The sequence below is a fragment of the Electrona antarctica genome (assembly GCF_951216825.1).
Source record: "Electrona antarctica genome assembly, chromosome: 1".
NCBI lineage: Eukaryota > Metazoa > Chordata > Actinopteri > Myctophiformes > Myctophidae > Electrona > Electrona antarctica.
Genome location: NC_136806.1, coordinates 440468 through 452223, shown reverse-complemented (window position 1 = coordinate 452223; position 11756 = coordinate 440468).

The following is an 11756-nucleotide window of genomic DNA, read 5'->3' as shown; positions in this document are numbered from 1 at the left end:
TTGTTCTGTGTGGTAGCTATAGTGTTGTTGTTGTTCTGTGTGGTAGCTATAGTGTTGTTGTTCTGTGTGGTAGCTATAGTGCTGTTGTTGTTCTGTGTGGTAGCTATAGTGCTGTAGTTGTTCTGTGTGGTAGCTATAGTGCTGTAGTTGTTCTGTGTGGTAGCTATAGTGTTGTTGTTGTTCTGTGTGGTAGCTATAGTGCTGTAGTTGTTCTGTGTGGTAGCTATAGTGTTGTTGTTCTGTGTGGTAGCTATAGTGCTGTTGTTGTTCTGTGTGGTAGCTATAGTGCTGTAGTTGTTCTGTGTGGTAGCTATAGTGTTGTTGTTCTGTGTGGTAGCTATAGTGCTGTTGTTGTTCTGTGTGGTAGCTATAGTGCTGTAGTTGTTCTGTGTGGTAGCTATAGTGTTGTTGTTCTGTGTGGTAGCTATAGTGCTGTTGTTGTTCTGTGTGGTAGCTATAGTGCTGTTGTTGTTCTGTGTGGTAGCTATAGTGTTGTTGTTCTGTGTGGTAGCTATAGTGTTGTTGTTCTGTGTGGTAGGGTTAGTGTTGTTGTTCTGTGTGGTAGCTATAGTGTTGTTGTTCTGTGTGGTAGCTATAGTGCTGTAGTTGTTCTGTGTGGTAGCTATAGTGCTGTAGTTGTTCTGTGTGGTAGCTATAGTGCTGTTGTTGTTCTGTGTGGTAGCTTTAGTGTTGTTGTTCTGTGTGGTAGCTATAGTGTTGTTGTTCTGTGTGGTAGCTATAGTGCTGTAGTTGTTCTGTGTGGTAGCTATAGTGCTGTAGTTGTTCTGTGTGGTAGCTATAGTGTTGTTGTTCTGTGTGGTAGCTATAGTGTTGTTGTTGTTCTGTGTGGTAGCTATAGTGCTGTTGTTCTGTGTGGTAGCTATAGTGTTGTTGTTCTGTGTGGTAGCTATAGTGCTGTAGTTGTTCTGTGTGGTAGCTATAGTGTTGTTGTTCTGTGTGGTAGCTATAGTGTTGTTGTTCTGTGTGGTAGCTATAGTGCTGTTGTTCTGTGTGGTAGCTTTAGTGCTGTAGTTGTTCTGTGTGGTAGCTATAGTGTTGTTGTTCTGTGTGGTAGCTATAGTGCTGTTGTTCTGTGTGGTAGCTATAGTGTTGTTGTTCTGTGTGGTAGCTATAGTGCTGTAGTTGTTCTGTGTGGTAGCTATAGTGTTGTTGTTCTGTGTGGTAGCTATAGTGCTGTTGTTCTGTGTGGTAGCTATAGTGTTGTTGTTCTGTGTGGTAGCTATAGTGCTGTAGTTGTTCTGTGTGGTAGCTATAGTGTTGTTGTTCTGTGTGGTAGCTATAGTGCTGTTGTTCTGTGTGGTAGCTATAGTGTTGTTGTTCTGTGTGGTAGCTATAGTGTTGTTGTTCTGTGTGGTAGCTATAGTGTTGTTGTTCTGTGTGGTAGCTATAGTGCTGTAGTTGTTCTGTGTGGTAGCTATAGTGTTGTTGTTCTGTGTGGTAGCTATAGTGCTGTAGTTGTTCTGTGTGGTAGCTATAGTGTTGTTGTTCTGTGTGGTAGCTATAGTGCTGTTGTTGTTCTGTGTGGTAGCTTTAGTGTTGTTGTTCTGTGTGGTAGCTATAGTGCTGTTGTTGTTCTGTGTGGTAGCTTTAGTGCTGTAGTTGTTCTGTGTGGTAGCTATAGTGCTGTAGTTGTTCTGTGTGGTAGCTATAGTGCTGTTGTTGTTCTGTGTGGTAGCTTTAGTGTTGTTGTTCTGTGTGGTAGCTATAGTGCTGTTGTTGTTCTGTGTGGTAGCTTTAGTGCTGTAGTTGTTCTGTGTGGTAGCTATAGTGTTGTTGTTCTGTGTGGTAGCTATAGTGCTGTAGTTGTTCTGTGTGGTAGCTATAGTGCTGTTGTTGTTCTGTGTGGTAGCTATAGTGTTGTTGTTCTGTGTGGTAGCTATAGTGTTGTTGTTCTGTGTGGTAGCTATAGTGTTGTTGTTCTGTGTGGTAGCTTTAGTGTTGTTGTTCTGTGTGGTAGCTATAGTGCTGTTGTTGTTCTGTGTGGTAGCTTTAGTGTTGTTGTTCTGTGTGGTAGCTATAGTGCTGTAGTTGTTCTGTGTGGTAGCTTTAGTGTTGTTGTTCTGTGTGGTAGCTATAGTGCTGTTGTTGTTCTGTGTGGTAGCTTTAGTGTTGTTGTTCTGTGTGGTAGCTATAGTGCTGTAGTTGTTCTGTGTGGTAGCTTTAGTGTTGTTGTTCTGTGTGGTAGCTTTAGTGTTGTTGTTCTGTGTGGTAGCTATAGTGCTGTAGTTGTTCTGTGTGGTAGCTTTAGTGTTGTTATTCTGTGTGGTAGCTTTAGTGTTGTTGTTCTGTGTGGTAGCTATAGTGCTGTAGTTGTTCTGTGTGGTAGCTTTAGTGTTGTTGTTCTGTGTGGTAGCTATAGTGTTTTTGTTCTGTGTGGTAGCTATAGTGCTGTAGTTGTTCTGTGTGGTAGCTATAGTGTTGTTGTTCTGTGTGGTAGCTATAGTGTTTTTGTTCTGTGTGGTAGCTATAGTGTTGTTGTTCTGTGTGGTAGCTATAGTGTTGTTGTTCTGTGTGGTAGCTATAGTGCTGTAGTTGTTCTGTGTGGTAGCTATAGTGTTGTTGTTCTGTGTGGTAGCTATAGTGTTTTTGTTCTGTGTGGTAGCTATAGTGCTGTAGTTGTTCTGTGTGGTAGCTATAGTGTTGTTGTTCTGTGTGGTAGCTATAGTGTTGTTGTTCTGTGTGGTAGCTATAGTGTTGTTGTTCTGTGTGGTAGCTATAGTGCTGTAGTTGTTCTGTGTGGTAGCTATAGTGTTGTTGTTCTGTGTGGTAGCTATAGTGCTGTTGTTGTTCTGTGTGGTAGCTTTAGTGTTGTTGTTCTGTGTGGTAGCTATAGTGCTGTTGTTGTTCTGTGTGGTAGCTTTAGTGTTGTTGTTCTGTGTGGTAGCTATAGTGCTGTTGTTGTTCTGTGTGGTAGCTTTAGTGTTGTTGTTCTGTGTGGTAGCTATAGTGCTGTTGTTGTTCTGTGTGGTAGCTATAGTGCTGTAGTTGTTCTGTGTGGTAGCTTTAGTGTTGTTGTTCTGTGTGGTAGCTATAGTGCTGTAGTTGTTCTGTGTGGTAGCTTTAGTGTTGTTGTTCTGTGTGGTAGCTTTAGTGTTGTTGTTCTGTGTGGTAGCTATAGTGCTGTAGTTGTTCTGTGTGGTAGCTTTAGTGTTGTTATTCTGTGTGGTAGCTTTAGTGTTGTTGTTCTGTGTGGTAGCTATAGTGCTGTAGTTGTTCTGTGTGGTAGCTTTAGTGTTGTTGTTCTGTGTGGTAGCTATAGTGCTGTTGTTGTTCTGTGTGGTAGCTATAGTGCTGTTGTTGTTCTGTGTGGTAGCTATAGTGCTGTAGTTGTTCTGTGTGGTAGCTATAGTGTTGTTGTTCTGTGTGGTAGCTATAGTGTTGTTGTTCTGTGTGGTAGCTATAGTGTTGTTGTTCTGTGTGGTAGCTATAGTGCTGTTGTTCTGTGTGGTAGCTTTAGTGCTGTTGTTGTTCTGTGTGGTAGCTTTAGTGCTGTTGTTGTTCTGTGTGGTAGCTATAGTGCTGTAGTTGTTCTGTGTGGTAGCTTTAGTGCTGTAGTTGTTCTGTGTGGTAGCTTTAGTGCTGTTGTTGTTCTGTGTGGTAGCTTTAGTGCTGTTGTTGTTCTGTGTGGTAGCTTTAGTGCTGTTGTTGTTCTGTGTGGTAGCTTTAGTGCTGTTGTTGTTCTGTGTGGTAGCTATAGTGTTGTTGTTCTGTGTGGTAGCTATAGTGTTGTTGTTCTGTGTGGTAGCTATAGTGCTGTTGTTCTGTGTGGTAGCTTTAGTGCTGTTGTTGTTCTGTGTGGTAGCTTTAGTGCTGTTGTTGTTCTGTGTGGTAGCTATAGTGCTGTAGTTGTTCTGTGTGGTAGCTTTAGTGCTGTAGTTGTTCTGTGTGGTAGCTTTAGTGCTGTTGTTGTTCTGTGTGGTAGCTTTAGTGCTGTTGTTGTTCTGTGTGGTAGCTTTAGTGCTGTTGTTGTTCTGTGTGGTAGCTTTAGTGCTGTTGTTGTTGTGTGGTAGCTATAGTGCTGTTGTTCTGTGTGGTAGCTATAGTGTTGTTGTTCTGTGTGGTAGCTATAGTGTTGTTGTTCTGTGTGGTAGCTTTAGTGCTGTTGTTGTTCTGTGTGGTAGCTATAGTGTTGTTGTTCTGTGTGGTAGCTTTAGTGCTGTTGTTGTTCTGTGTGGTAGCTATAGTGCTGTTGTTCTGTGTGGTAGCTATAGTGTTGTTGTTCTGTGTGGTAGCTATAGTGCTGTTGTTGTTCTGTGTGGTAGCTTTAGTGCTGTTGTTGTTCTGTGTGGTAGCTTTAGTGCTGTTGTTGTTCTGTGTGGTAGCTTTAGTGCTGTTGTTGTTCTGTGTGGTAGCTATAGTGCTGTTGTTGTTCTGTGTGGTAGCTTTAGTGCTGTTGTTGTTCTGTGTGGTAGCTATAGTGTTGTTGTTCTGTGTGGTAGCTATAGTGTTGTTGTTCTGTGTGGTAGCTATAGTGTTGTTGTTCTGTGTGGTAGCTATAGTGTTGTTGTTCTGTGTGGTAGCTTTAGTGCTGTTGTTGTTCTGTGTGGTAGCTTTAGTGCTGTTGTTGTTCTGTGTGGTAGCTTTAGTGCTGTTGTTGTTCTGTGTGGTAGCTTTAGTGCTGTTGTTGTTCTGTGTGGTAGCTTTAGTGCTGTTGTTGTTCTGTGTGGTAGCTATAGTGCTGTAGTTGTTCTGTGTGGTAGCTATAGTGCTGTAGTTGTTCTGTGTGGTAGCTTTAGTGCTGTAGTTGTTCTGTGTGGTAGCTATAGTGCTGTTGTTGTTCTGTGTGGTAGCTTTAGTGCTGTAGTTGTTCTGTGTGGTAGCTTTAGTGCTGTAGTTGTTCTGTGTGGTAGCTTTAGTGCTGTAGTTCTGTGTGGTAGCTTTAGTGCTGTAGTTGTTCTGTGTGGTAGCTTTAGTGCTGTAGTTGTTCTGTGTGGTAGCTTTAGTGCATTTGTTTTTATTTTCTCCTGTACAGCACTTTGTAAACCCTGAGTTTTGAAACGTGCTATATAAATAAAGTGGATTGGATGTTATTCTTACATTAGTGAGCATTCATTCAATCAAATACATTTTTGGTTGCTTCATTCTTTGAATTTATTTGACATTATGCCCACTTTCTGCCCACTAAACAAAATCCAAGATATTGTGTCTGGTCTATTCTTAGCTTTATTGGTGTGGGACGGGTTGGGTATTCATGTGTCATCGTGCTTAGTAGTGCCGCCTGTCTGTCCGTCCGTCCGTCCGTCCGTCATCCAGTTCATGGTCACTGCGTCTGAGCATGAGTAGTAAAGTAACCCGACTCCTCTGAGAGAGAAGGCACATTAGTGGGTGTTTAATGTCTTAGTCCATACATGGGCAACTGGCGGCCCGGGGGCCACATGCCCCCCCCCCCCCCCCGCACATGCACCATCATTTAAGCCATTTTGGGTGGGAAGTGGAAACCCCTTTTGGTGTTTTAAAGCATTATGTTATACTTTAGCTATTGAAAAATAGCAGATCTACAATCTGCTATTTTTGAAAAATCGTGAAATTGTGCCTCAAATCTTTGAATATATATTCTTTCAGTGTTTCAGTTTTTAACTTTTTTTTTGTTTTGTTTTTTAAATCTTTGCTTCTGAGGGGGTTCCTGGAACAACATATTTTCAGATGGGGGTCGGTGGCATATTACATATCATTTTTGGGGTTCTTGACATGAAATATTGAGCACCACTGATACAGAAACATGAGTTATTTCAGAAAACTGTCAGGATTTAGAAGACTTTTTTTTTTTTTTGACGTCAGGTCTAAATGGGTTAATGTGGCTCGCAGGTTAATATCAGAATACTGATATATATTATTACAGCTGTTACAATTCCAAACATGACCCACTTTAATTACTTACATTACAGTTTATATATGTTTAAATGTTTTTTGTCTTTTTTTATGTCCAATGTATTTGTATTTAGTTCATAAAGTTAACTTAACTATAACTAAATGCATTTGAAATGAAATAAAAAGGTTACTTTTCAGGATTCCAGTTCAAAAATAGCAAAACATACATAGTTCAGCATTTCAATTCAAATATAACAAAAAAAGCTGATCGACAAGCTCAAAACGCATTGCACTGCGACATGTCTTGAGCTTGTAGATTGGCTATTTTTGCTACATAAAGTTTATTACGGTTTATTAATGTAAATTATAATAATAATAATTATAATAATGAAAATTAATTCCACACTGGAGTGAGTGTGGAAATATAGTGGCCCTATCCATCGTCAAAGTTGCCCACCCCTGTCTTAGTTGACAGAAATAATAAAATTCATATCACCTTATCACCTCGATAAGGCTTTGTTGATCATGGCAAAACACACATCACAGTGAGTGGAATAGCAACTATAAAGATTTGTAGTAGTCGATAGAAATAAATTCAATAGGCAGACAGAATATGATGTCGACTCAATTTATAATTAAAGGCATTTAGCAGACGCTCTTAATCCAGAGAGATTTACAGTAAGCAAGAACAAAAACATGGTAGGCCTAATACATCAAAAATAGTCATTACATTACATTACATTACAGTCATTTAGCAGACGCTTTTATCCAAAGCGACTTACAATAAGTGTATTCAACATAGGTAGGGAACAAAAACTACTAATCACCAGAAGTCTTTAGTGCATTTTCTGCAAAAACAAGCAACCAAGAGTATACCTAGCGCTAAGGTAAAAGTGCAATATATCAGCTACCTATTTCCTTAAACAGATGAGACAAAATAGCTAAATCAAATGAGCATGAGCTAAAACAATTAAGTGTATCGACTAAACAAGATCCAATAAACAATACAACAATAGAAAACAAGCGTTCGTACAACTAGTTAACAACAAGTAGGTCAGGCAGAGAGGAAGGGTAGTGTTTCCTGAAGAGGTGGGTTTTCAACCTGCGGCGAAATATGGGCAGTGATAGTCATCATGAATCATACCATACATAAGCTAAGAACCTAACAGTGCAGGAATATCTAATGAAATATACGTATATACACTATATAGAGTGCTATGTCTACATAAAGTGCTATCTAAGTTACTATGTTTAGCCTTTGCATACGTACGCCTGTAAGGTTGCTGAGGCTAGGGCAAGTGTTACGTACGACACTACGTACGGGCTATACAGGAGTCTGAAGAGGTGGGTTTACAGACGACGGCGGAGGATTGGGAGTGAGTCTGCAGTTATTATGTGGATTTGCTGATGTTTCCCACCTGCTCTATGAAGCTCTTGTCATACTGATCACACTAAACAGATTTATCTGTGCGCTCATGACGTGAGTTAGTAAAACTCTTTCCACACCGACCACAAAGGAAGTTTATATTCAGTGTACAACCTTGTGAACTTCTAAATTATTTGAATTATCAAAAGCTTTTCCACACACACACACACACACATCACAATAATTTGGGTTTCTCTCCAGTGTGAATTCTCTAGTGGTCCCTGATGACTTGTCAGGCTTGTGAAAGGGATCAGGTCAGGTCACTCTCTCTGTCTTTGATGTTCTCTCATTAACGCGCAGTCGCGCACACTTGCATGCGTAGTGCGCACGCGTATGTGCACGCGTGCACACACACACACACACACACACACACACACACACGCGCGCGCACGCACGTGCACACACACGCACACACAGTAACATCTTTATTTCTATTCATGTCTCTCCACAGATCACATGAGGACAAGAAGACCATGCATGGACAGGTACCATGAGGCTTATATCTATGGATCCTAGAAACACACAGGATGGTCGGACCCTGCAGTAGCTCGCCCTGTTTAATATCAATAAGGTAAGCATGTGTGCAAAAGTTGATCAAAAAAAATTGAAAGTAGGCCTATACAAAATAATCTATTTGTGGATTTGTATTTTATTGTGTTAACTTAACTACTTTCAAACTGGCATCAGGATGTTTCCTTTTTTGTTTTCCCTTTTTTAAGCTATTTTTATATTATACAACAATGTCAAACAACATAGTATATTACATTTAGTTTTAATTAATACAAAATCTAAGTACAGAATAAATGTTTAAGAAGTAGTGAAAATTGCCGATCCACAAGCTCACAACACGGACCAAAGCGACGCATTGTGAGCTTGTAGATCGGCTATTCTGTGTGTTTATGTTGTATTTCAGAGCGGTGTTACATAGATTAGTGCATGTGTTTATGGACTGCATTTGTGTTTTATCTGTTACTGCTTTCCTGTTTATGACAGTCAAGGGATAGTGTACCTTCGGTTTTTTGGATGTGTATCAGAGTCCTTTGACATGTAATTGTGTAGGTATTTTTTAAGAAGCCTATAATGAGCCATATTTTTACGGGGTTTAGATGGGGTTCTATTCTCTGCAGTGTGTTACTTTGGCATTTACATGAAGCCCATGTTATTGGCACTGGGATACGTCACGTTGAGCCAGGCAGCTCCCTCCATGTTGCTAAGGTCATGGGTTCATTGATACGTCACGTTGAGCCAGGCAGCTCCCTCCATGTTGCTAAGGTCATGGGTTCATTGATACGTCACGTTGAGCCAGGCAGCTCCCTCCATGTTGCTAAGGTCATGGGTTCATTGATACGTCACGTTGAGCCAGGCAGCTCCCTCCATGTTGCTAAGGTCATGGGTTCATTGATACGTCACATTGATCCAGGCAGCTCCCTCCATGTTGCTAAGGTCATGGGTTCATTGATACGTCACGTTGAGCCAGGCAGCTCCCTCCATGTTGCTAAGGTCATGGGTTCATTGATACGTCACGTTGAGCCAGGCAGCTCCCTCCATGTTGCTAAGGTCATGGGTTCATTGATACGTCACGTTGAGCCAGGCAGCTCCCTCCATGTTGCTAAGGTCATGGGTTCATTGATACGTCACATTGATCCAGGCAGCTCCCTCCATGTTGCTAAGGTCATGGGTTCATTGATACGTCACGTTGATCCAGGCAGCTCCCTCCATGTTGCTAAGGTCATGGGTTCATTGATACGTCACGTTGATCCAGGCAGCTCCCTCCATGTTGCTAAGGTCATGGGTTCATTGATACGTCACATTGAGCCAGGCAGCTCCCTCCATGTTGCTAAGGTCATGGGTTCATTGATACGTCACATTGAGCCAGGCAGCTCCCTCCATGTTGCTAAGGTCATGGGTTCATTGATACGTCACATTGAGCCAGGCAGCTCCCTCCATGTTGCTAAGGTCATGGGTTCATTGATACGTCACGTTGAGCCAGGCAGCTCCCTCCATGTTGCTAAGGTCATGGGTTCATTGATACGTCACATTGAGCCAGGCAGCTCCCTCCATGTTGCTAAGGTCATGGGTTCATTGATACGTCACATTGAGCCAGGCAGCTCCCTCCATGTTGCTAAGGTCATGGGTTCATTGATACGTCACGTTGAGCCAGGCAGCTCCCTCCATGTTGCTAAGGTCATGGGTTCATTGATACGTCACATTGAGCCAGGCAGCTCCCTCCATGTTGCTAAGGTCATGGGTTCATTGATACGTCACATTGAGCCAGGCAGCTCCCTCCATGTTGCTAAGGTCATGGGTTCATTGATACGTCACATTGAGCCAGGCAGCTCCCTCCATGTTGCTAAGGTCATGGGTTCATTGATACGTCACATTGAGCCAGGCAGCTCCCTCCATGTTGCTAAGGTCATGGGTTCATTGATACGTCACGTTGAGCCAGGCAGCTCCCTCCATGTTGCTAAGGTCATGGGTTCATTGATACGTCACGTTGAGCCAGGCAGCTCCCTCCATGTTGCTAAGGTCATGGGTTCATTGATACGTCACGTTGAGCCAGGCAGCTCCCTCCATGTTGCTAAGGTCATGGGTTCATTGATACGTCACGTTGAGCCAGGCAGCTCCCTCCATGTTGCTAAGGTCATGGGTTCATTGATACGTCACGTTGAGCCAGGCAGCTCCCTCCATGTTGCTAAGGTCATGGGTTCATTGATACGTCACATTGAGCCAGGCAGCTCCCTCCATGTTGCTAAGGTCATGGGTTCATTGATACGTCACGTTGAGCCAGGCAGCTCCCTCCATGTTGGGTTAGGGTCATGGGTTCAAGGTTGTACCAAAGATTATTCATTTATAAAGATGGGCGAACTTCATTGGAGCCACTAGAGGCGAAATGGTACACAAAGCCTACAAATGGTCTCCTAAATAAAGTAGGCATGGTTTGCTTCTCCCCTGACCTCCCCACCCCCTCCTCCCCTCTCCCAGGCTGACAACAACACTGTCATTTGGATGAGCATTGAGGCAAATGTCATGATGATGATGATGATGATTTCCCACTATAATATTCACATATATATTCTCATCTTAAATATGGGGCCAGAGCCCCCTTTGTCGTCCGTCAAATTGCAGATGGACAGAGAGACTGTTCTGGACTCCTCTCAAATCTCACGAGAGTTTATTGTTGCGATAAAGAAAGGTTGATAACAAAGTAGATTTTCTCCTGATTTGTCTCGCTAAAATAAGCCATTTTAGTATGAATATATTTGAGTGACGATGGAGCTAAAGAATGGATCATAAACTGTGTTCACGTTCATTCTCCCATTAGAAATGAATAGACTCCAACATTTTTCCCGTCTCCTAATAATGTTACCGTCCACCTCACGCAGATACAGGAAGTAATGCAAAGTTGGCCCCTCTTGGGTTGTACCGCTCTCTGCTCCAATGCACGTTTTGACGTCCAGAATATGCGTTCAAGCAAAAGGACAACTGTGATGGAAAAGGAGCCATGAAGGCAGCCAGGTCGCTGTTATAATCTGTTAACCCATTTTGACCTGGGAACGATTGTACAAAATGTCTTCTAAGTCTCCTCGATAAAAACCTTATGTTTCTATGTCAGTCGTTCTCAAACATTTTCATGTCAAGGACCCCCAAAATTATATGTAATTGGCCGCCGGACCCCCCCTAGAAGCAAAGATTTGAGTTAAAACGTTTGCACTGAAAGAATATATATTCAAAGATTTGCGCCGCATTTTTACGATTTTTCAAAAATAGCAGACCTACAAGCTCATAGCGCGGCACTCTGTGCCGCACTATGAGCTTGTAGATCTGCTATTTTTCAATAGCTAAAGTATAACGTAATTCTTAAAACACCATAAGGGGTTCCCGTTCAGAATGGGTTAAGATTCTCTCTTGATGGTGCAGAGGTTGTGGGTTCAAATTCCAAACTCTGCCAAAGTTTACTCTTACTCTTTACTCCAATGCACATTTTGAAGTTAGAGGGTCAAACATCCAGAACAACACAAGCACCAAAGAAACCTTCTTAACCCTAGAACACTTTAAACACAATTATATTTTTCTAATTTTCATAATGTCTCTTATGTCTGAGCCGAGTTGACGTGTGTGGGTCTTTCAGTATAGGTTACCCCAAGAGGAGAATTAGCAAGAGAGGCCAACTTTGCTTTACTTCTGCGTGAGGTGGACGGTAACATTATTAGGAGACGGGAAGAATGTTGGAGTCTATTCATTTCCAATGGGAGAATGAACGTGAACACAGCTTCTGAACCATTCCTTATTATTATTATTATTATTATTCATTTCCAATGGGAGAATGAACGTGAACACAGCTTCTGAACCATTCCTTAACTCCATGGTCACTGAACTAAATACTGGACCCAATCACCACAAGGCACACAATATTTCCAAGATATTCATACTAAAATGGCTTCTTTTAACGAGACAAATCGGGAGAAAATCTACTTTGTTAATGACATTTCTTTATCCCAGC